The sequence below is a fragment of the Gracilinanus agilis genome, chromosome 3, assembly GCF_016433145.1.
Source record: "Gracilinanus agilis isolate LMUSP501 chromosome 3, AgileGrace, whole genome shotgun sequence".
NCBI lineage: Eukaryota > Metazoa > Chordata > Mammalia > Didelphimorphia > Didelphidae > Gracilinanus > Gracilinanus agilis.
In genome coordinates, this window is record NC_058132.1 from 160,814,017 (window position 1) to 160,836,501 (window position 22,485).

A 22,485-nucleotide genomic window follows, 5' to 3' on the forward strand; every position below is an offset into this window, starting at 1 on the left:
TTGGGTGAGTGAAAAGGGCTGACTCCTTCCTAATTTCCTAAGAGACTAGCTTCTGTCTTGTAGTAGGCCTTGTAGTTACTTGCTTCCAGCCCTCCTGACTGAGGACTAGTATAGGTATTTTCTCTAACCTCTCTCACATTTCTCTACTTTATTGTTTCCCCTCTAATTTAGTAAATGTTTCCCCTCTAATTTAGTAAATTCTGTAAATAAACTTCTGACTTGAGATATATTAACTTTGGCAACCACATTATTTCATATAATTTAAGTCCAACCACTAAATTTAACCTTTACAGTGGTGATGGCCCAGGATGAAGTGATTGATCTTGGCATCTTTGGTGCCTCACCAAGCACTAAGTATTCCACAGTGCTTGCTTCAGCAGCAATTGGAATGAATTGTTCTCATCTTTCCATTCCACTGGGAGAAGTTTTCCAATGCTTGGGATAGCTATCCCCCAACTCACCAATGCTTTGAAGCTTGTCAGCTACCCCCAAACTTGGTGTAGCCTGATTTCAAGAGATGGTTTTACCAGTCTGTGCATCTACAACAGTTTCTTGGAACCACAAATGAGAGTTGAGTGACAGGTGGATACCAAAAGTGGATGAGCAGCCTTCAAAAGGGCTGTGCAAGACCCCTTCACTAGAAGTGCTAGACCCCTGTGAGCATGCATACATACACACATATATGCACATACACAGATATTATATATAGTACATCTATGTGTCTGTTTCTAATGTGGATAGTGTGTGTATATTGGATTGTTTTTCATAGTCCTAAACACATTTGTCTTACTTTATCAAAAGATGCTACTTTACTGATTTGTCCCATGACACTGAGTATAATATTCAACCCTTTGGAAACTGAGCAGAGAAGTAAAGTTTTGGGGAGTAGTGGCAGTTGGAATGTAGAGTTCACCACTAGCTTATTATTATTATCTATTCTTCTCATCCCTTCACAATTTGAAGCCTTGAAAGAGGTAACGATTCCAAAGATATCAAATTTATAACAGGTAAAATAAGGCTCACTAAGAGATCTTTATGTACTGACTTTTGGAAGTCCTTTGTCTTTAGATGAAAGGAGATCTCCTTCATCTCTCTGGCCTACGAAGACTAGCTTCCATTTGGGTTGGGAGAGGCTCAAACATTCGTTTTTGGGGAGGTTGCTTTTCTCCCTCATCCATAAATATGGAGTTGATAGATGGTCTCTCAGAGTGCATGAATGGGACCTCTTCTATGAAGTATTCTTCCAGAGCAGCCCAAGGCATAAGCCAACCTGAGAGGGCATTCTGTATGCCAAGTAGAATAGTTATGCAAAATTACCCCATTCCTGACACTCAGAGCCCAAAGCTTCACACATTCTCAGACTCTTTTCTCTAACATCAAATCCTCTTTTTTTTTTAAAAAAAAAAATATTTTGGTTGTGACATTGCCATTAACCTCCTTGCCCTCTGGCCCAAAGAATCATGTTTGGAAGTCCTGTTGGGACAAATGAAATGACACAAACCAAACCTGTGTGCACTGAACCTGGTACCACATTCCTCTACTCATCTCCAGTCCAGGTGAAATGCCTGTCCTGGCTGGACTCTGTGCTTCTCTAAATCCCTATGGCTGAGCCTCTGTTTATATTTATTACTGTCTTGAAATCACTGAGGTTGAAACTTTGCTTCTCAGATTCTCTCAAGGACATACAACATCCCCATTCTGAGACCTTCCATTCTGTAGCCATTGTGACCCTGGATGGAGGAGAATAGGGTTAAAACAGACCATTCGGACATAGACACACGCTGCTTGTCAATTCCTATACCAAAGCCTTGCAATTGGGGGTGATTTTGTCAGAAGATCACAAGCAGGAAACTTCAGTAACATGACTAAAGGCTTCTCATGTTGTACAACATTAACTGGACTATGGGGAAATGAGAAAATAAACTCACTGCTCCTGAGACCTGTCGAAATGAGTCAGTAGTTCTAGTGAAAGAAATCTCTATCCTTTCCCATTTGTCTTTCTGCCTACAACGGAATTAAGTTCATGAAAATAAAATACCACCCCCCCCCAACCTCCTTTCAAAAAGCAAAATAAAAACTATCTGTTCAGTGAGCAGAAAATCCAGAAAAAAAAAATCCTTCTTTAGAATGTCAGTCCTGCCCAAGCCCAAGCCATATTGTTTTATTTTTTTTTTTAATTAGAGTAGAACCACGGGATCCCAGCATCATAGGTCCAGAGCCGGAAGCAACCTCAGAGTTTATCTAATTCAAGGCTTTAAACCAGGGGTTAGCAACCTTTTTGGTCGTGAGAGCCATAAACGCCACATTTTAAAAAATGTAATTTCATGAGAGCCATACAGTGCTCACAGTGCGCACTCCTGTCAGAGCGCCTGAAAAAAAAAATTGACCTTATGGCTCCTGCAGAAAGAGCCATATCTGGCCCTCAAAAGAGTCAGATATGGCTCGAGAACCATACGTTGCCGACCCCTGCTTTAAACTAATAGAGATTGAAACTGTGGCTCAAAAATATATTATCATTGTTCAATCATTTCCCCCTTGTGCCCAACTCTTCGTGACCCCACTGGGTAATTTCTTGGCAAAGATACTGGAGTGGTTTGCCATTTCCTTTTCCAATTCATCTCACAAATGAGGAAACTGAGGCCTATAAAGTTAAGTGACTTGCCCAGGATCACACAGCTAGAAAGGGTTTGAACAAAGGAAGATAAGTTTTCCTGACACCAGACCTGGCACTCCATCCACCTACCTATATACTCTCTCTCTCTCTTTTTCTCTAACATGATATAATATATAAAAATATATTTACAGAGATAAAATTGTATGAAAATATATATATGTGTATATATAATATAAATATATATGAGAGAGTAGAAGAAGAAAGAAATTAAGATGGACTTAAGAAAGTGGGAGATGTAGTTAAATGTCAATTCTCACATTCAATAGCTTTATAATCTAGCTTAGGCTACTATTTAACAACAGTAGTAAAATTAATCACAAATGGTATATATCATACATTAAATTTCACAAATTGCTTTACATCTCATTTGATTTAACTTACAGCCTCAGTTTCTGCATCTGTAAAATGAGTTTAATAATCCTTATATTGCTGCCCTTATAAGAATATTTTGAAGAGAGCACTTAACCAATTTCAAAGTATTTTTGTTTCTATTATTATAAATTTCTATGCCTTTATTGATAGCTGTATTATAACATTTTCGGAAAACTGCCATTCTTTCACTGTGTTTAAAGGTCCATCTTTGAAACATCAATATTCTTCAGATGATGGGAATAATGGAGTTCTATAATTTCCAGAGAATTAAAGCTGGGGTATACTTAAAGGGTTTTATCAAGATACATAGTCCAATGGAAAGAGTGCTGGATTTGAAATCTGAGAACCTGGTTTCAATATCACCTCTGAATCTACCTAAATGATTTTGGGGAAGTTATTAGACTTCCTTTGGCCTCAGTTTCCTAATATATAAAATTAAAGGTGGACAAGATGCCCTCTGAGTCCCCTTCTGGCTCCAAATATATTATTTTATATCTCAGTATGAGCAGGCTACAACATTTTAACAATGAAGATTTCATAGGAGATTGAGATAAAAGAGGCCATCAGAGAGATTTATGTGCAGAAAAAAAAAGGCAGATTGGCCATGCAGCAGAAGCAAGAGATAAATGAGAAAAAAAACTCAGCTATAGATCTAGAGCAGTGGTTCCCAAACTTTTTTGGTCTACCACCCCCTTTCCAGAAAAAATATTACTTAGTGCCCCCTGTCACATATTATCACTGCCCCCTTACAGTTATTCACTGCCCCCAAATGCACTTGTGGCCATCACCGCCTCTCCTGGATCACTGCAGCACCCACCAGGGGGTGGTGGTGCCCACTTTGGGAATCACTGATCTAGAGGGAGGCCCTAGCACATACATTCCACATATTGTCAACACACTTATACACATGCACACACATACAGACACATATACACACTGCTACACATACACAGTAATAATGAGTTTTTAGGACCAACTTTACAAAGGAAATAAAGAAAACCAAGAAGCCAACAAATCCTTTGACTATCAAATGAGATATCTATGAAACTCATAGAACAGTGGCACACAGTAGGCAGTTACTTAGCTTTCTTTTCCTTCCTTCCTTCCTTCCTTCCTTCCTTCCTTTCTTCCTTCCTTCCTTCCTTCCTTCCTTCCTTCCTTCCTTCCTTCCTTCTTTCCTTGCTTCTCCTTTATCTTTCCCTGTCATGATCTCCCTTTGTTAAGACCATAATGAAGACTTCAGTGGTAGCTCCAGCAATAAGGATCAGGATTAAGGATCAAATAATCCATTTATAAAAAATAAAATAAAGCTAAATACAAAGCTTACTCAGCTACTATGATTTACTATGATTATTTTTTTAAAGTGAATAGGAGAATGGAGAGGAAAGGGAAATGTTCCCAAGTAGTACTATAGAAAAGGACTCTGTATTTAGTTAGAAAACCTGGGTACAAATCTAAGCTGCATCACTGATTATTTGTATGACATAGGACCAGTTAATGAGACTAAAGGAGACTACTTTGGCCTCAAGTTCCTCTTCTGTACAATTAGGAGGTTCCAATAGATGCCCTCTAAGATCCTTTCTAACTATATGATCCTATTATGAACTTATGTTTAATTGATAGTCAGATACATACATGTATACATGCATATAAAATATATTGATTGCATGGAAATGTGGAATATATTTTATTATTATGAATGCAAATGCAAGAGACAATAGCATTCTTGAATACAAGGTCATTGAGGAGTCAAAGTCGGTCTACAAACTCAGACATGCCTATTGATTTGCTCACAGCCCCAGTGTACTCTCCTTCCCACTCCCAATGAATCATTTCACACACTGTAAGACTATATAAAGGCAAAATAGCTATGGAGAAGAAAACATCTTCTTCCCTCAGTGGCTTACCTTGATGGGTCGACCAAACCCATCCATTAAGAATTTGAAAGCACTTTACAAACATTAAGACAGGTTTTTTTTTTCATGTTCAAGGACTCAGGAGTACAGAATTGAGTAAAATATCTCAATAATTCAAGTCAGAAAGAAAAAAAAAGTCTTCCCCTAAAATACCCATATAATTCAGTCAAATTTTCTTACAGGAGATAAAAAGTGGGCTAAACTGTCTCATTATCCTGTATATAGGAAAAGCCTTTAGGTGTTGTTTTGGAATAGAAATCAGAGCTTAGCTTTAGGATGTTACTCTGACTGTTATCAGTTATTTGAACTAGGGCAAATCTAAGTGGCCTAATATATAGAATATTGGACTTAAAATCAGTGAGACCTAAGTTTGGCTCATGCCTCAGATACTTACTATCTGTATGTCCCTGGGCAAATCATTTAATTTCTCTGATCCTCAAATTTCTTCACCAGGAAATAAGGAGCACTGAATGGTCTCCAAAGCCCCTTCCAGTTTTATGATCCTATCAAATCCAATAACTTCTTTGCCTCAGTTTCTTCCCTTCTGTGAAATAATTTCTATAAAGAACATTGTAACTTCAAAATGCAGGATATATAGAGATTATATTACATTATTTTATTTTCTAGGTATCCAATCTGTCATAATCTATTTGTCCATTATGACACTACATTTTCTATATCACTGTATTGGTATTATCATTTCCCTATGTGCTGAATATTTCCTTTCATCATTTTTCTCTTCCTTCATAGGTCAACTCAGAGACCACCTTCACCAAGAAGCCTTCCTCAATTTGCATCTCTCTATCATATTTAGAGCTCTTTCTCTCTCCTCAAGATATATTTACTTACTTATGTACAAATTGTGCTCCTCCTTCACAGTACAGTGTGTCAGTTCTTTGAGGGTCCATCTTATTAAAAAGAAAAATTGGTTCTTTGATGCCACTGAGAGGCAAAATGGCATAGTGGATAGAGAAGAATTCTGAGGGATCCTAAGCAAGTCATTTGACTCATAGGGAGTATTTTTTTATCTGGTATTCCCTTTTACAGTTAAATCACACACTAGTCCTATTCCTAGTGCTCAGCATATCCTAGATACTTAAAAATCTTGTTACAATGAAATCCTCGATTCAATGTAATTTGTTCTTGTTCTGTTGCTTGGCATTTCCTGGACACAATGGACTAATATCTTTTTTGAGGTGAGAACGAGGCAGAAGCAAAGAGGGGGAGAGAAAAACAGAGATAGAGACAGAGACTCAGAGAGAGACAAACAGACAGAGATATCTTTGTGTAGTGCACGTTTTAAACCTGCACTCAAGAACACCTAAGTTCAAATGTTACCTCATACATATAATAGCTGTGTAACTGGTCATTGCTTAAGTGATTCTTAACCTTACCCAGCCTCAGTTTCTTCATCCATAAAATGGGGATAGTAATCACCATCTACCTCACAAAGTGCAAATGAATTGACATATATAAAGAATTCTATCAACCTCCAAGTGCTATAAAAAACATTAGCTATCATTTTTAAAGGAAAAAGAGAATTGTGAAAAAGGAATGTGATCTGGTCACAGTTTTCTTCCATGAAGCAGTTTTATGAAATGCCCCTTTTTTTTCACCCACTCATCTCAGTAAGGTATTAACTTCACATCTAGTGAGGTCATTTTAATGGGAATGTGATCAAGCAACAAAATTATTTAATTTGTTATAGTGGTTCAATGCCAGGACCTTGTTTTTATATAAATTTCCCCTCCTCCTAATGTTGAAGTAGAATAGATACCTTGAGTAAAATCTTCCCCCAAAATGAGCATAGTCAAGGGTTATGAATAAGTTCATTATTAATCTAAATTATCACTATTATTTTAAGAATCTTAACTTTTGCATTCTTTGGCTTGAGCTCATTCCTACTTGTAGCCTTATCGTGGCACTAAGGAAATCATTTTGCATTTGAAGTGAAGAAAGATTAATAGAAGCCAATGCAAAAATGATATTATGATGTATCAGGTGCATGAATAATGTATTTGCAGAATGCCTCATGCACCAGCACATGCTTCATTTTGTCGATATGACAAATGCAAGTAGCTGGCTTTTTTATACATTGTAATTGTGGCAATGGTGTTAATTAAAACACATCTACAGTTAGCCTTAGAAAATATGAACATTGGTCCCAAAGCTTCCACTTTGCCATTTTTCAGTACTTTTAATATTTTCTTATTTTTTATTTATAACATACTCACATTTTAATAGCATGATTTGTATCAATTTTTCTACATCTAGAATACCAAATGACCTCAAGCTTTTCTGGTCATTGTAAAGAAAATTTAACTATTATTATTCTGATTGTTATTGATAACAAGAAAAATAATGAGAGCTTACTACCAGGAATTGGAATTGGTTTATAGTCACAGTTTGGGCAACAGCTAACTGTGTGTACATTAACTCATTTAGAGGCTCAGTTTCCTCATCTGGAAAATGAGGAGGTTGGACTAGATGAATTCTCTGTTCTTTTCCACCTCTAAAATTCTGTAGGCTTCTAGAATCTATTACTTATCACTATTTAGTCTAATTTAAAAGGGTAACTTCAATTTTTGATCTCTGAGTTTTTTCTCCCACTATTCTAATTATTATTGATCTTTCTGAAGTACTCTCCTTCCAAAGCCTCTGGGAACATTTGTAAAGTGGAGACATGAGGAGGGAAAATGTATTGAAGTTTTTCTACCATTCTATTCCCTTCCATTTTCTCTTTGAGGCAACGGGAAACTTTCCAGAGATACCCAAGACATTTTAAACCACATGATCTGAGACATACATATCATGCGTCTTGCCTCAGAAAACACATCTTCATCACTTTTGAGAACCATATTCTGTGTTCAATCATGTAGCAAAGAAATAAAGACCTTCTCCAAAAGGAGATGAGAACATATATTATTCTTCCTTCTTTGCTGTGGTGGAGGAAAATAGGTATGGAGCGGAACATACACCATCAGAGATAGAGCATATGCTGGTCAGATTTATTCATCCTCATATTTTTCCCTTTCTGTTTCTAATCTTTGTAACAAAGATTCCCCACCCATGTAGGTAAGGTAAGAGAGAGATATTCAGAAATAAGTTATATAAAAACAAAGGATATCAATTTTTTCAAAAGAAAAATGATGATATATAGTCACTTAAAGGATGACAGGAGATTCAGATTGGTCAAGGAGTAATCAATGCCACTTCTCAAAACATATAGAGGGTAAATCTGACTTCATGCCTAGCAATTCAATAATAGACAACAGGACCAGGACCCAGGAGTTCTTAGCTTCTCTATATATCTCTGACAGGGCAAAATCTATAATTTTCAAAGGCCTCTTCTATTTTTTTTAACAAGGAGTACTCTCCCTCCCTCTTCTATCTTGTGTAATGGGATCACGAATGGGATTCAGTCTCTAATTGTTCTCAATGTTTATGCAGAGGGCCCATGAAGAGGTACTATGAACTGTTTAACTGATAATTATCAAGTGATTAGACCTGACATTTCAGGAGAATGAGTTGAAAAACCTACTAGACTCTGGTAGGGTCAAAAATTAGGAACTACCATGAATTTCGATACTGCAGCATTCATCTAGCCAGTGGAATGGGATATATAGGAAAATATCCCCAACTTAAAAAAAAAAAGGTTTTATGCTAATGGACTATTAAACATTTAATGCTCTGTTAACAAATGGTTATTTCTCCATTAAGCACCATCATGACCTATGCATAGTTTATGAACAATCTCCTTGTCCTTGAGAGAAAATCACATATTGTACAGGCTAAAAATAGCAGCCATGTGAATGCTGAAGTGTAATTTACTTTAGGAGCTCAGTTTACGTCACCAGCCCCATCGAAAATCGCCTGTGATTGATGAGGAGGCTGAGAGAGCCTCCCTAGTTCAATTAACCACTAAACCTTCTTACATTGACTGAGTCACCTGATTTCACAGCATCCAGGACAGTGTGAAGAAACCCTTTAGCTATGGTCAGTAGGAGTGCTATTATGTATCTCAGGTTTCATCATCTAGAGTTAGCCAAATAGTACCATGGACAGAGTACTGAAATTGGAGTCAGGACAACCTCCAGTTTGAGTCATGCCTTAGACATTACTTAACTATGTAATGTTGGAAAACTTTTTGTCTTCTATTTTTTCATCAATAGAACTTGGATAATCAACCTCATGTAAATATTATAAGGATCAAATAAGGTAATTATAGGAAAAGCAATTTACAGACCCTAAAGAACTATAAATGTATGAGCTATGACCACCTTGGGTGGTCAACCTTAATTACCACCATCTATAGTATGTGCTCAGCCCCAGAAAGCTACATAGATCATACCTTTAAAACCTACCACTCATCCCCCCCCTAAAATGCAAACTATTCTTTAAATATCTTAATCCTTCTAGTGCTTCAAAGACCCATTTTAAATCTCACCTCATTCCTGAAGTCTCCCTTGATAACTACAACCAACACTAAGAGGATGATTCTTCCTCTTTTTTCCCCATTTGTTCTGGATATTCTGATTCTTGATTACATATTATTAAGTCTTTTATTTTAAATTATCTTTTATGGGCTGTTTTTTTTTCATTTTGGCTCTACTTTTTTTTTTAAACTCATGGGACTTTGGGCAAATCATTTAAATCAAATCACACCTCGGGTTTCATTCTTCTTCTCTATTAGATAAAGGTTTGTTCTGAGGCCCCTTTCAGATTTAGATCTAAAGACCATTCTAGGTCTAGAGTGAGGATCCAAAGACTTGCTTCAAGTGAACAAAGATTGCCCCCTCTCTACCCTACCCGCCCAAAAAAGAGATTAAAATGAGCTTCTGGAAAGCAAGGATCAGAGGCATTAAAATATTTAGCAAAAAAAGATCTTATCCGGAGAATTTCCTAAATAACTTGCTGGGATAGGTACTATTATTTTATAGGAGACCTTAAATGATTATAATTTAATGACATGTATATCCACCTCCTAAGAACTGATAAATGGAAATAAATAAGGCATAGCTTTATAGGTACATATATATATATATATATATTTTTTTTTTTTTTGTCAAATGATGCCTTTTTAATGGGGACAGGAAAGAAGGGGAAAGAATTAAATGGGTATTTTAATGTAACAAACAAATACATATATTCAAATTTTAAAAATATATTAAAAATAGAGTGTTAGGATAAGGCGTCATTCTTTTTTTAAATCTTTAATTTTCTGCAGACTTTCCTGAAGGTACTAAAATGACATTGATTTTTGTAATTGAAGATAAGTAGTTCTATAATCCCATCTTCTGTAAGCATAGTGAAACCTTCCTTGGGGCTACTACAAATCAAACTCTCAGTGCTGTGGGCAACTCTCTAAAAGTATAAGCCACATATGGGTGAACAGTTTGCAACAGGGAGGGGAGTCTCCATGCCAGGAACCCCCCTTCCCCATATTGATGAAATCACAGGTATAGACCAAAAATCTATACATTCTTTTTTATTGACTATCACCCCTCCCTAATATCACTCCTCCCACAAACACATATTTACTTTAAGCCCACCCACAAATGATATCAAACCCCATCTCCATGGACATGACCAGGCTGCTGCCTATTAGACTAACAGAGAACCCAGGGAGAGCGATGCTGCACGGGAGAATAAGCACCTGGATGGAATCACAATGTTTTAGTTGGCTCTCAGACCAGCCACGCATGCAGCAACAGCAATTATGGTACCCCATACAGATTACTCTAGCCTTGCCAGTTTGAATGGGCTAATGGAGGACAGGATCCAGGAGGGAGTAAAATATCTCCGTCATAAACTGAAACGTTTTGCTGTTTGAACTGTTGCCAGTTTTTATAACAATTTCCATCTTAAGCCGGCTCAATACATATTTAATGAAATCTTCTATAAAACCTTTAACAGCCCTCAATTCATTTCAAGTGGCAAATGACTCAGCAGTTTGCAATGATGAGCTGGGTGCAGACTGTATATTCATTACTTAAGAAGAGAAAGTGATTTTTTAATACTTCTTCCTAAACAAGGGTTTTTGGTTTTTTTTGTTGTTGTTTTTTCTTCTGCAATGTCATTCCCTTAAGAGGCAGAAACATTTACATCTGCCATCTAGAATTCAGGACTTAAGAGGCATTTGGCTAAAAAATACAATGTAGGTTCCTACTTTATAATTATCATCCCATGCATCCCACCCCACTCCCACCCCCAAACACACACACACTTGTATAGTACTCTCTGGATTAAGCTAGGGTAGCCCTCACATGGCCTATAATCAAAGGCTTTTTAGCTCTAGGACATAAGAAAAATTGGAGGATTTGAATTAAGAAGGACCAATTATGCAAAGTTCACTCACTCATATGGAGTGAGGAAGAGGAATTGATTACCAGATGATGAAGTGGTTTGTCCCCATCAAGTCATTCAAATGTCTATAAATGTTTGGGAGCATTTATGATCTCTGTTAATTAATAAAATTATAGATTGCTTAAGTATTGGAAAATATGCAGTGCTCATGCAATAAAAAACCTATGTAACTTTCAAAGAACTGACACTGAGCAGAAGAATGCTTTGTGTTTTACATCTGTTGACGATATACATTAAGCTATTTCAGATACACTTTTTGACAACAAAAATGAGCAATGAAATAATGCCAACATTCAGACTGATTCATTTACTCCTTTTATCTAGATACTATTTGCACCAGACAATTCATTTTTTAAATTTGAAATTTTATTGGTATCTTTTTCCTTTAAGTCATATTCACATATATGTATTTTACATATATATATATATACACATTTGTATATAGATATGTGACACCTATTTCTATATCTGCCTTTTTTATTTTCCTATGTACCTATGTATCTATTTATCTATTTCTATCCATCCATCCATCCAACTCATATCTCTCTTCTCTCTCTCTCTCTCTCTCTTCCTCCTTCTGTCGCTCTGTCAGCTTTCTTTCTCATATACCCAGAAAAATACACCTTCTTGATAATAATAAAAAGAAAAATAAGTAATTTTAGGGAAATAAAATACAGTGAGTTTAACATCCATATTATTCCACCTCTCCACACAAAAAGAGATGAGATCATCTATTTCTCACCTCAACTTCTCCTGCATTCATGGCCTTATTCTAGCACCCCTTGGAAATTTTTTATCCTTTTCCCACTTAGGAAGATCTTACCTGTTCCAAACCATGCCACATCACCCTCTCTGCTACTATTTACCCAAATGAATCTCTCTTAGAAGGTTATAGATTTTTAAAAAGGCTTCTCTTTCTGTCTGTCTCTGTCTCTGTCTCTCTGGATCTGTTTCTGTCTCTCTCTCGACTGGTTGTTGACTATTCTATAGAGTTGTTTCCTGGCATCAGAGGCCTTTCCAAATACATCTTTATAATTTTCCAAGAGAAAACTCCATTATACAGATATAAATACACATGTATATATGATATATGTATATATCCATAGCTTCCACTTATAAAGTAGAGAGAACATCCAACTTCATAAGATCACAGACACTTAAAATTTTGAATATTGGTCTTTGAATAGAAGGCTTATAAAGCACTTTACATAAAAAAATCTCATTTCATCATTGTAAGTTAAGAATATTTATTATTCCCATTTTACAAGTGATGAAACTGAGGCTGAAAAAGATTCAATGTCTTAGAATCACATTTCTAGTGAGTGTCTAGAGCACAATCTACATTCAAGTCTTCTCGAATGGAAGCGATTCATCCACTATACCACATCTAGATGCCATCTGTGCCAGACAGAATTATTTTTTGAAATTTCCTTCCATTTTTTTAATTTGAAATTTCCTTCCATTTTCATATACTATTTAGATAGTCTTAGCTCTAACTTCTATATTTGATCTAAATAAAATTTAATTTAAATGATGGCCAATAGATTTAAGACTTTGGTAAGTGCCCTTGAAAGTGTGACAAAAATCTAGCTTCTCCAGAAGTCCAACCAAATGGATTGCTGGTGTTCTTGATCATATTCCTCACTTGATGCAAGAGCTTATGAAGTCACTTTCCTGCCCTCAAGGTCACCATGAGTCTGTGGTGCCTTTCTGACCAAACTGAAAGCATTTGTTTTTCCACCCTCTTTGGCCATGACTTCCCCTTCCACACTCTGTGATCCATTCAAATTGGCCGTCTCTCCATTCTTCACACACAAGACCATTCCATTCCATTTCCATACTTTTGTACCAGTTATCCCACATGTCCAGAATAAATATCCTCTTTATCACCATCTCATAGAGTCCCTCTCTTACTTCATGTGACATCTTAAGGTTTCTCTATGAAACTTTTCTGATCCTAACTTCCCTCCCAAATTACCTTGTATTTGACTATTTTGTATGTATATTATTTACATTTATCTATTCCATATTTATGCTGTATCTATTTTATATGCATATGTCATCTCTCTCATAAGGATGAAAGCTCCTTTTGAGAAGGGAAGGTTTCCTTCCTTCTACTTGTATTCCCAGTGCCTAACTTGTTTCCTGAAATATTAATGTGTTTAAATAATAGTTATTGATTATTTACCAAATCAGCATTTTTCTCTGAAGTAAACATCGTGATCTAAACATGTTAGATTTGACAATAAAAATCCTTAAAACATTTGTTATGTATAACAGATTATACACTATGACTATAAATATAAATTATATAATATAATGTTTTATATATACATTAGATAGATAGATGGATGGATAGATAGATAAATAGATAGATAGATAGATAGATAGATAGATAGATAGATAGATAGATAGATAGATAGATAGAGGAAGNTGGATAGATAGATAGATAGATAGATAGATAGATAGATAGATAGATAGATAGACAGACAGATAGATAGAGTGTATGTGTGTGTAGAAACAGAGAAAAGAGTATCAGTTTTGGAGTCAGCCATCCTGTAAACTAAACCTCTCTCTGTCACTTATGATCTATGTGATCTCAAACAAGTCATTTAATCTTAGCCTCAGTTTCCTCATCTATACATTGAGAAAGCTGGATTAAATGGCCTCTAACTACCCTTCAGATTCTATTGGTCATAATTTTTTCACAAGTAAGCATAAGACAAAGTGTGATAGAAGTAGAAGAAAGATACAAACAAATTGCCTAGAGAAGAATTGAGAGGAGAAAAAATTTCTCTTAGCTTGGGAAATCAGGAAAGGCTATATGAGGAAGTGGTGGCTCCTGAGATAGGCTTTTAAAGAAGAAGAATGTCTCAACAGGGGGTAGATGAGAACATCAAAATATAATAGTAAAAGTTCAAAAGTCATCTCCCTAAAAGAGGCAGCCATAGAGTGGTTGTTTTGAAAAATAGGCTCACCTGTGTAGCCTATGATTAAATTCCATTCCAGGATCTTCTCATTATTCTTTTAATTAAGGTTCATAATGTCTAAGACAAAGATTAGCTTTCTTTTTAAGTCTTTAGCCTTTCCCCATTTAACAAAAATAATTATGGATAAAGTATTTTTCAGTCATTTCAGTCTTGTCCAAATCTTTGTGACCCCAGTTATTTTTTTCCCCCAGTTATTTTTTGTTTGTTTGTTTGTGGCAAATATATTGGAGTAGTTTGTCATTTCCTTCTCTAGCTGATTTAACAGATGAGGAAACTAAAGCAAAAAAAGTTAAATGACTTGCTCAGAGACATACAGCTAGTAAATATCTGAGAACTAATTTGAATTCAGATCTTCCTGACTTTAGGCCTGGTTCCACCTAGCTGCTACCAAAAAAAAAAAAAGTTATACACCATAAAATTTCTTTTCCTTTTTGAAATGCTTAAGTTAAAAAAATAGGAACTACATCTTAATATTATTCTAGATCTATCTAGTCCACTTATGAAGAGCAAAGAGGGGAAGCTATTTAACTCACTGGATAGAGATCTAGGCCTGGAGATGATAAGTCCTGACTTTAAATTTGGCTTAATACACTTCCTCACTGTGTGACCCTGAGCAAGTCACCTAACTTCAGTTATTCAGCCCGTATCATTCTCCTATCTTAGGACTAATATTTAATATTGATTCTAAAACAGAAGGTAGGGGTTTTATAAAAATAAAAGAATTGACAAAATTCACAAAAATTGCCTGCCTATTTCTTGGCCTTAGGAGTGGCCATGAAACATGCCCCTTGGAAGATGTTGTCAATGCAGAAGCAAGACTAAGTTTCTAAATAAGAGAGTGATCCAGCACCCAATTTCCTTAGGGCTAGAGGACTTCTTTCTTTCTCTGTCCTACTTCTTAGAAACAAGCAAAGCAAAGCAAAACAAAGCAAACACAAAAGCAGCTTTGATGTTGATAATCTCACAGCTCTCATTTTTGTCAAAAAGTTTCCTCTCTTACTTGTGCTGCTCCCTATTATATCAATTCACAATTTTGAACTGATGTGAAAATAAGCCATTAAAATACATCTCTCTTTAAAGTAGTTGGATACTTTCTAGAATGTAAGGTTTAGATGGGCAAGAACAAAATTTATCTTATTCCATGTCTAATACCCTATTTACTGGGGATATGGTTTCCATTTTTCAAATGTCACCCTTTGTTCCAGCTGCTTTGAGGTTCAGAGATTATAGAAAACTTGGTACGCTCTGTATATCTCTATTTTTCTTTCTTCAACTGTCCTTCTATGTCTCCTTGTCTCTTGATCTATTCTTATGACTCTGTATCTGTGTCTCTTTCTGTCTCTGCCTCTCTTTTTCTTACGTACACAAACACACACACACACACATGATGTACCACCCTTCACTTTCTTCTCTTAGGATCTCTGGTCCTCCTCATGACTGAAATCTAATGTCTACTTCTACTAGAGACTTCTCCCCGCCATTATTGCCTTTTTCTCTAAAGTCATCTTACCCTTATGCTACACACACACACACACACACACACACACAAACACACACACACACACACACACACACACACACACACACACAATGCCTCCCCTGTTGGAAATAAAATTCTTTAAGGACAGGAAATTTTTTTCTTGTTTCCTTTGTTTGTTTGTTTTTTAGAGTTTTCTTTGTGTCCTCAGTACTTACCACAATATCTGGCATATAGTAAATATTTGAAGACTTTTTTTGTTGATAGTTGTGGATTATACCAGCAAGGGTATTTTGAATTGGGATAGCTAATATGTTGGTTCACAAATAATCAGAATACAGCAGAATCTCAGAGAGTTAGGATGTTGGGCCAAATTGAATGCAATGGAATTCTAACTTCTTCAAATCTCTGACTGATATCCCCTTTTTGATATGAATATTGTTGTCATTGGTGCAGATTTCAACCTGTTAATATTTCAGCCTATGCAAATCTCATGTTTGCTCTCCCATAAAATACTATGGAGGATCTAACCAATATTTTCCAGGCTTCCTTCTTGTATAATTTCCTGTAGGATGATGTCTAGGCTTTTGCTTTTGTCATGATGTTCTGGTAGACCAATAATTCTTAAATTGTCTCTTCAAGACCTCTTTTCCAGATCTGTGGTTGTGTCAAGGTGTTTCATATTTTCCTCAAATTTTTCATTTTTTCATTTTGTTTTGTATATTCTTGCTACCTTGTGAAGTCATTTGCTTCTAGTTGTTGAATTCTAATTTTTAAAGACTGAATTTCATCCCTGGCTCTTTGATCATTCTTCTCCTTCTGGTCTGATTTTCTTTGCAGATCATCTTTCACCTTCTTTGCTTCATTTTTCAGCTGGTCAAATTGGGTTTTTAAGACATTATCTTCTTTTTTTAGTTCATGTATTTCCTTTTCCCAATTGTCTTCAGCTTCTGTTGATTGTTTTCTGAGTTCTTGAGTTAATTGAATTTTGAGTTCTTGAGTTAATTGAATTTTGAGTTCTTGAGTTAATTGAATTTAAAGTTCTTCCAAAGTCTGTGTCCATTTCACTGAAATTTCTATGTTTTTTCTTGATGTTCCTTTATCTTCTTCTGATCCATTTGCTTTTTGTTCAGTTTCTGAATGGAAGCTGTCATTGTGGTTTCTTTTTTCTTTTTCTGTTGTTTACTCATATTTTTTTCCTTCTTTCTCCTCTATAATTGGCTGCAATCTTGGTCCTCTGATCATTTTTTTTTAATCTGTGGGTTTGGGCTATTCAGTCCTGGGAGGGCTTCTTCTCTGTTTTGTTGATTAATTAGGTTAGTAGGACCTGAGGCCAGATTTTTCCCAGCTGGTGGTAAAAGCTAAAGAAGCGAATTTGGCTACTTTCATTTTAGTCTGTGGGGGAGGGTTGTTGGAGCTTCCCTGCCCTCTGAAGACTTCTTGTCTGCTGTATTGATAGGATTAAGCCAGGTGGGGTTGATCTAAGTGCCCTAAGGTCAAAACCTCGAGAGAAAGTGGGGGCAGCACAAGATGGAGCATATGTCACCTTCTCTGGGTTTCTCCCCCAGCAGCCTCCCTGCTGTCTGTGATCAGAGCCTTGAGTTTGGCACAACTGTGCCAGTGAGGCACTCCCTCAGACTAGTGCCCCAGCCTGCCCAGAGATTCTAGGATCCACTGGAGACTCAGCACATTAGATAGAGGATGGGATCTGAGATCTTCCTCCTTTCTTTCCCCTCCCACCAAACAGTTCGAAGAATTCAGGCTTTTTATCTCTTTTTTTGCATGTACCTTTTAAGTTGGGTTCAGCTGGAGCATCCCCCTGCTCCATTCTGTTGTCAGATTTGGTTTTCTGTTCCCTTTGAGCCCTTTGTCCTTGATTGGTGGTGAAGGGCTTTCTGGAAGTCTGGAACCGTGCTGCTTCTAAGCCACCATCTTCCCAGAATTCCCTGCCAGGCTTCCTTCTAAACTTTTTTAGTATATCTGTTATACAATAGGATGAAATTTTATGGGGAGAAATGTAAAGACCTTAAGTTGAGAAAACTAGCAACATAAGTGTAACATGTGAAAGTGTGACTAGAAGAGAATTATACGAATAAGACCTGGAGGTTTAGGTGATCACAAGCAAAATGAGACAACTGTATCATGAAATTGCAGAACAAAAAAAAAGTCAATAAAATATTAGTGTAGACTTTATTAATAGTGCTATAAGGCTTCCCAGTTGCAGACATCCTCTGGTATGAGACAGAGATCTGGGCTGTGCCAGGATGAGTTTTACAGGTGTTTTCCAAAATGGTTGATGAAGATATTGTTGCCTTTGTAGTAGGCAACAGCCACAGCACATGCAAGGTTGGCTTTACTAGAGATGATCGCGTTGGGCTATGTTCTCTTCCACTGTGAGTCACTCTAGGTCCTGAGGAGTCATTATTGGAATGGGGCAAAAAGAAAGCTATATAGGTGATGAGGCCTGAGTAAAAGGGGCATCCTTACCTGGAAGTATCCACTTGTCACTGAATGGGATGACTTTGAGAAAATCTGGCATCCTACTTTCTACAATAAGCTGAGAGAAGCCCTAGTGGGGCCTGAGTTTGGCACAGCTGTGCCAGTGAGGCACTCCCTCAGACTAGTGCCCCAGCCCACCCAGAGATTCTAGGATCCACTGGAGACTCTGCACATTAGATAGAAGAGGGGATCTGAGATCTTCCTCCTTTCTTTCCCCTCCCACCAAACAGTTCCAAGAATTCAGGCTTTTTATCTCTTTTTTTGCATGTACCTGTTCTGTTCACCAAAGCTTCTATGAATCCAAAGGCCAATAGAGAGAAGATGAAATAGATTGTGTTTGAGACCTTCAATGCCCAGCAATATATATATATATATATATGTGCCATCTACATAGTGCTTTTACACTCTGTCTCTTGTTGTAGCATTGGTATTGGGATGGACTCTGGGGATAGAGTCATCCACATTATCCACATCTATGAAGATTATACCCTTTTGCATTCCATCCTATGTCTAGACTGCTGGGTGGGATCTCACTGACTACCTCATGAAGATTTTCACTGAAAAAGGGTACCATTTCAACATAACAGTTGAGAAGAAGATCATGAGGGACATCAAAGAGAAGCTGTATTGCGTTGCTCTGGACTTTGAGTAAGAAATGACCACTTTAGCTTCTTCTTCCTTCTTGGAGAATAAAATGAGCAATCTGATGGTCAGGTCATTACCCTTGGCAATGGAGAGGTTCTAATGCCCTGAATCTATCTTCCTGACTTCTTTCATGGGAATAGAGTCCTGTGGGATTCATGAGACTACCTACAATTCCATTATGAAGGGTGATGATATCTGAAAGGATCTTTATGTCAATGCAGTGTTATCTGGTGGTACCTCTTTGTATTTTGGCATTGCTGACAGAATGCAGAAGATTACAATACTGGTTCCAAGTACTATGAAATCAAAATTATTGCCCCACCTGAGCATAAACACTCTGACTGGATTGAATATTCCATTTTGGCTCTTCTCTCTACCTTTCAGTAGATGTGGATCAGCATGCGCAAATATGATCAGTCTGGTCCTTCTATTGTCCACCAGAAATGCTTTTAATGAATTATTGATTTCCTGATCTTTGTCACTTGCAGGAGTAAATGTGCCAGGGCAGATGTTTACATAGACCACAAATGGACCAAAGTTTTGTGAAAGTGACCTTGAAAATCTTGTTCTGTTAACTATGTATTTAACTTTCCTGTGATGTTTTCTTTGTAACTACATTTAAGACAACAACACAAGTGGATTATTTATACTAGGAGTTTAACTTAGTGGTTTATTGATAAATTATAAATAGTTATATGCTTGTGATACCTTTCCTGGCAAGCTAAACTTTTAGGAACTTAAATTTGACTGTGGTTGATGTTGCTCTGAATACAACTGTGATTACCATTGTTCTATTAATGCAAAATAAAAAGTCTACAATTAGAAAAAAAAAAACATAGTACTATAGTCTAGGTCTTTGAGGGACAGGTAGGTGACTCAATGGATAGAGTGCCGGTCTTATGGTCAAGAAGACTCAACTTTCTGAGTTCAAATCTGGACTTAGACACACTTATTACCTGTATGATTTTCAGCAAGTCATTTGATCCAGCTTCAATTTCCTCATCTGTAAAACTTTAGCTGGAAAACGAAAATGCAAACTAACTCCAGTGTTTTTGCCAAGAAAATCCCAAATGGGGTTGGACACAAGTGAAACAACTCAACAACAACAGCAAAATACTCTAGATCAAGGGAATTAAAGGTTCGACTTTAATTGTTCTAGATTTTATGGGGAGGGCACAACACCAGATTTTTAGTCCAAAGATATGAATTCAAATTTTGGCTTTGAATTTTAAATTTTATATTTTAGAAAAATTTTTCATGGTTACATGATTCATGTTCTTACTTTCCCCTTCACCCCCCAATTCCCACCCCCCATAGCCGAGACACATTTCCACTGGTTTTAACATGTGTCATTGATCAAGACCTATTTCCGTATTATTGATAGTTGCATTGGTGTGGTCGTTTAGAGTCTACATTCCCCATCATGTCCACATGGACCCATGTGTTCAAGCAGTTGTTTTTCTTCTGTGTTTCCACTCCTATAGTTCTTCCTCTAAGTGTGGATAGCGTTCTTATTCCATAAATCCCTCAGAATTGTCCACCGTCATTGCATGGCTGCTAGTACAGAAGTCCATTACATTTGATTTTACCACAGTGTATCAGTCTCTGTGTACAATGTTCTTCTGGCTCTGCTCCTTTCACTCTGCATCAATTCCTGGAGGTCATTCCAGTTCACATGGAATTCCTCCATTTTATTATTTCTTTGAGCACAATAGTATTCCATCACCAACATATATCACAATTTGTTCAGCCATTCCCCAATTGACGGGCATACCCTTGTTTTGCAGTTTTTTGCCACCACAGGTGTGGCTATAAATATTTTTGTACACGTATTTTCCCTACGATCTCTTTGGGGTACAAACCCAGCAATGGTATGACTGGATCAAGGACAGGCAGTCTTTAGGGCTCTTTGGGCATAGTTCCAAATTCTGGCTTTGCTTTTTTATTGCTGGTGTGACCTCAGATGACTTGTGTTATCTATCTTCATTTGTAAAATGATGGGATTAGATTAATTGACCTCTAAGTTCTCCCCTAATCTTGAATTTTATTATCTCATTTGAAATGTGATGTTATCAGTCCCCACCTAGCAACCAAAACATCCTTCCCCTTTTTACAGAGGAGATAGTAGTTAGAAATAATAGAAAGTTATGACAATGAAGTTTAACATTTTTCAGAGTAAAAGGTAACTCTATAGATTTACTCAACCACTTCATTGCTTCCAGTTCAAGGAATTCCTCCAAGAGGGAGAATTTCTAAAAATACTCCTTGGTTTATAGAATCTCCATATCTGCTAATGCAATGGACTGTCTTCCAGAGGAGATTTGGTCTAGTTTGCTTACATACTCCATGTGTTGTTACCTAACAAAGTAAAAAGAAACCACAAATGTTTAAACACCTGCTATGACTGGATACTCATGAAACTCAGAGGGTAAAATCATTGTATAACAGCTTTCTCACGGCTTCCCTTTCACTCAAATTGGAGAATCCAGGTTCCTAGTCTCCTGGCTCACTTGCAGGGTTATTGCCTCCATTCAACAAAAAGCAAAGAGTATGTTTTATAATGAACCAACAGCTCATTTAATGGAATCAGCTGCCAAATAACTCCCCTATAAAAACCAGACAAGGTTTGCAAAGTCTTTCAGCTCCATGGAGCCCACTAATGTCTGGCCATGTGCCAGAAGGAGCACTGAGGCTGGTGAATGCAACATTAGTTCTGAGGAAAAGGAATGGGCAAGGGATGTTCAATCCTGGCCCCATTCAGTGATGCACTTAAGGCATGTCCTAAGGCTTCGTGCTTGGTTTTCTTCTGCTTGATCAAAGTAGAGAAGCCATGGGCTAAAGCCTTGCTTCAGGACCCTTATGTATGAAATCAGATGGAGTCAAAGGAAGATGAAGGAAGCCCCTTCATTCCTGTCACTAATGCTTTTTCAGGATTTCCATGTCTCAGAGAACAAACTAAAAATGCCTGGCTAGCAAGAAAACCGACAGTGGGCCATACTGCCCTTTTCCATTTGAAAGTCAGACTCAGAATGCAGGAAGACAGAGTTCCCAGGCTTTGGCTTGGGTCACTGAGTCTGAGGATTCTGATGAGTCCATCAGCAACAAAGAAACACACAATTTTGCAAAATGAATCAGGTAAAATCCCGAACTTCTTTCAAGGCACAGTCCAGAACCTACCTCTGGGCATCGGTGTTTTCTCATTGTCTGTGTGTGTGTGTGTGTGTGTGTGTAGTCAATCCTCATTATTCATAGATTCTCTTGTGAATTAACCTACTCATTGAAATTTATTTGTACCCCCCCAAAACAATATTCACGAAACTTCCATCATCATTTGTGTACAATGTGTTCAGGTGAAGTTGAACAAAGCAATATTCTATCTTCATCCAATTCTCATATTATAAGCAAGTGTCCTTTTTGAAGTCTATTTAGTGCCACATTTTTTGTATTTCTTACTTTTTGTTGGCAATTTCTCTGTTTAAAATGACCCGCCAATGTAGTACTAGCTAGCATTCTTAAAGGTCAAGAAGCCTGTGATGTGCCTTTCAG

At 37.0% G+C, this 22,485-nt stretch overlaps 1 pseudogene; it reads left to right on the forward strand.

Moving 5' to 3' along the window:
* Nucleotides 1–19,392, forward strand: part of LOC123241297 — a 101,459-nt pseudogene extending 82,067 nt beyond the window's left edge.
* Nucleotides 19,393–22,485: the final 3,093 nt, after the last annotated feature.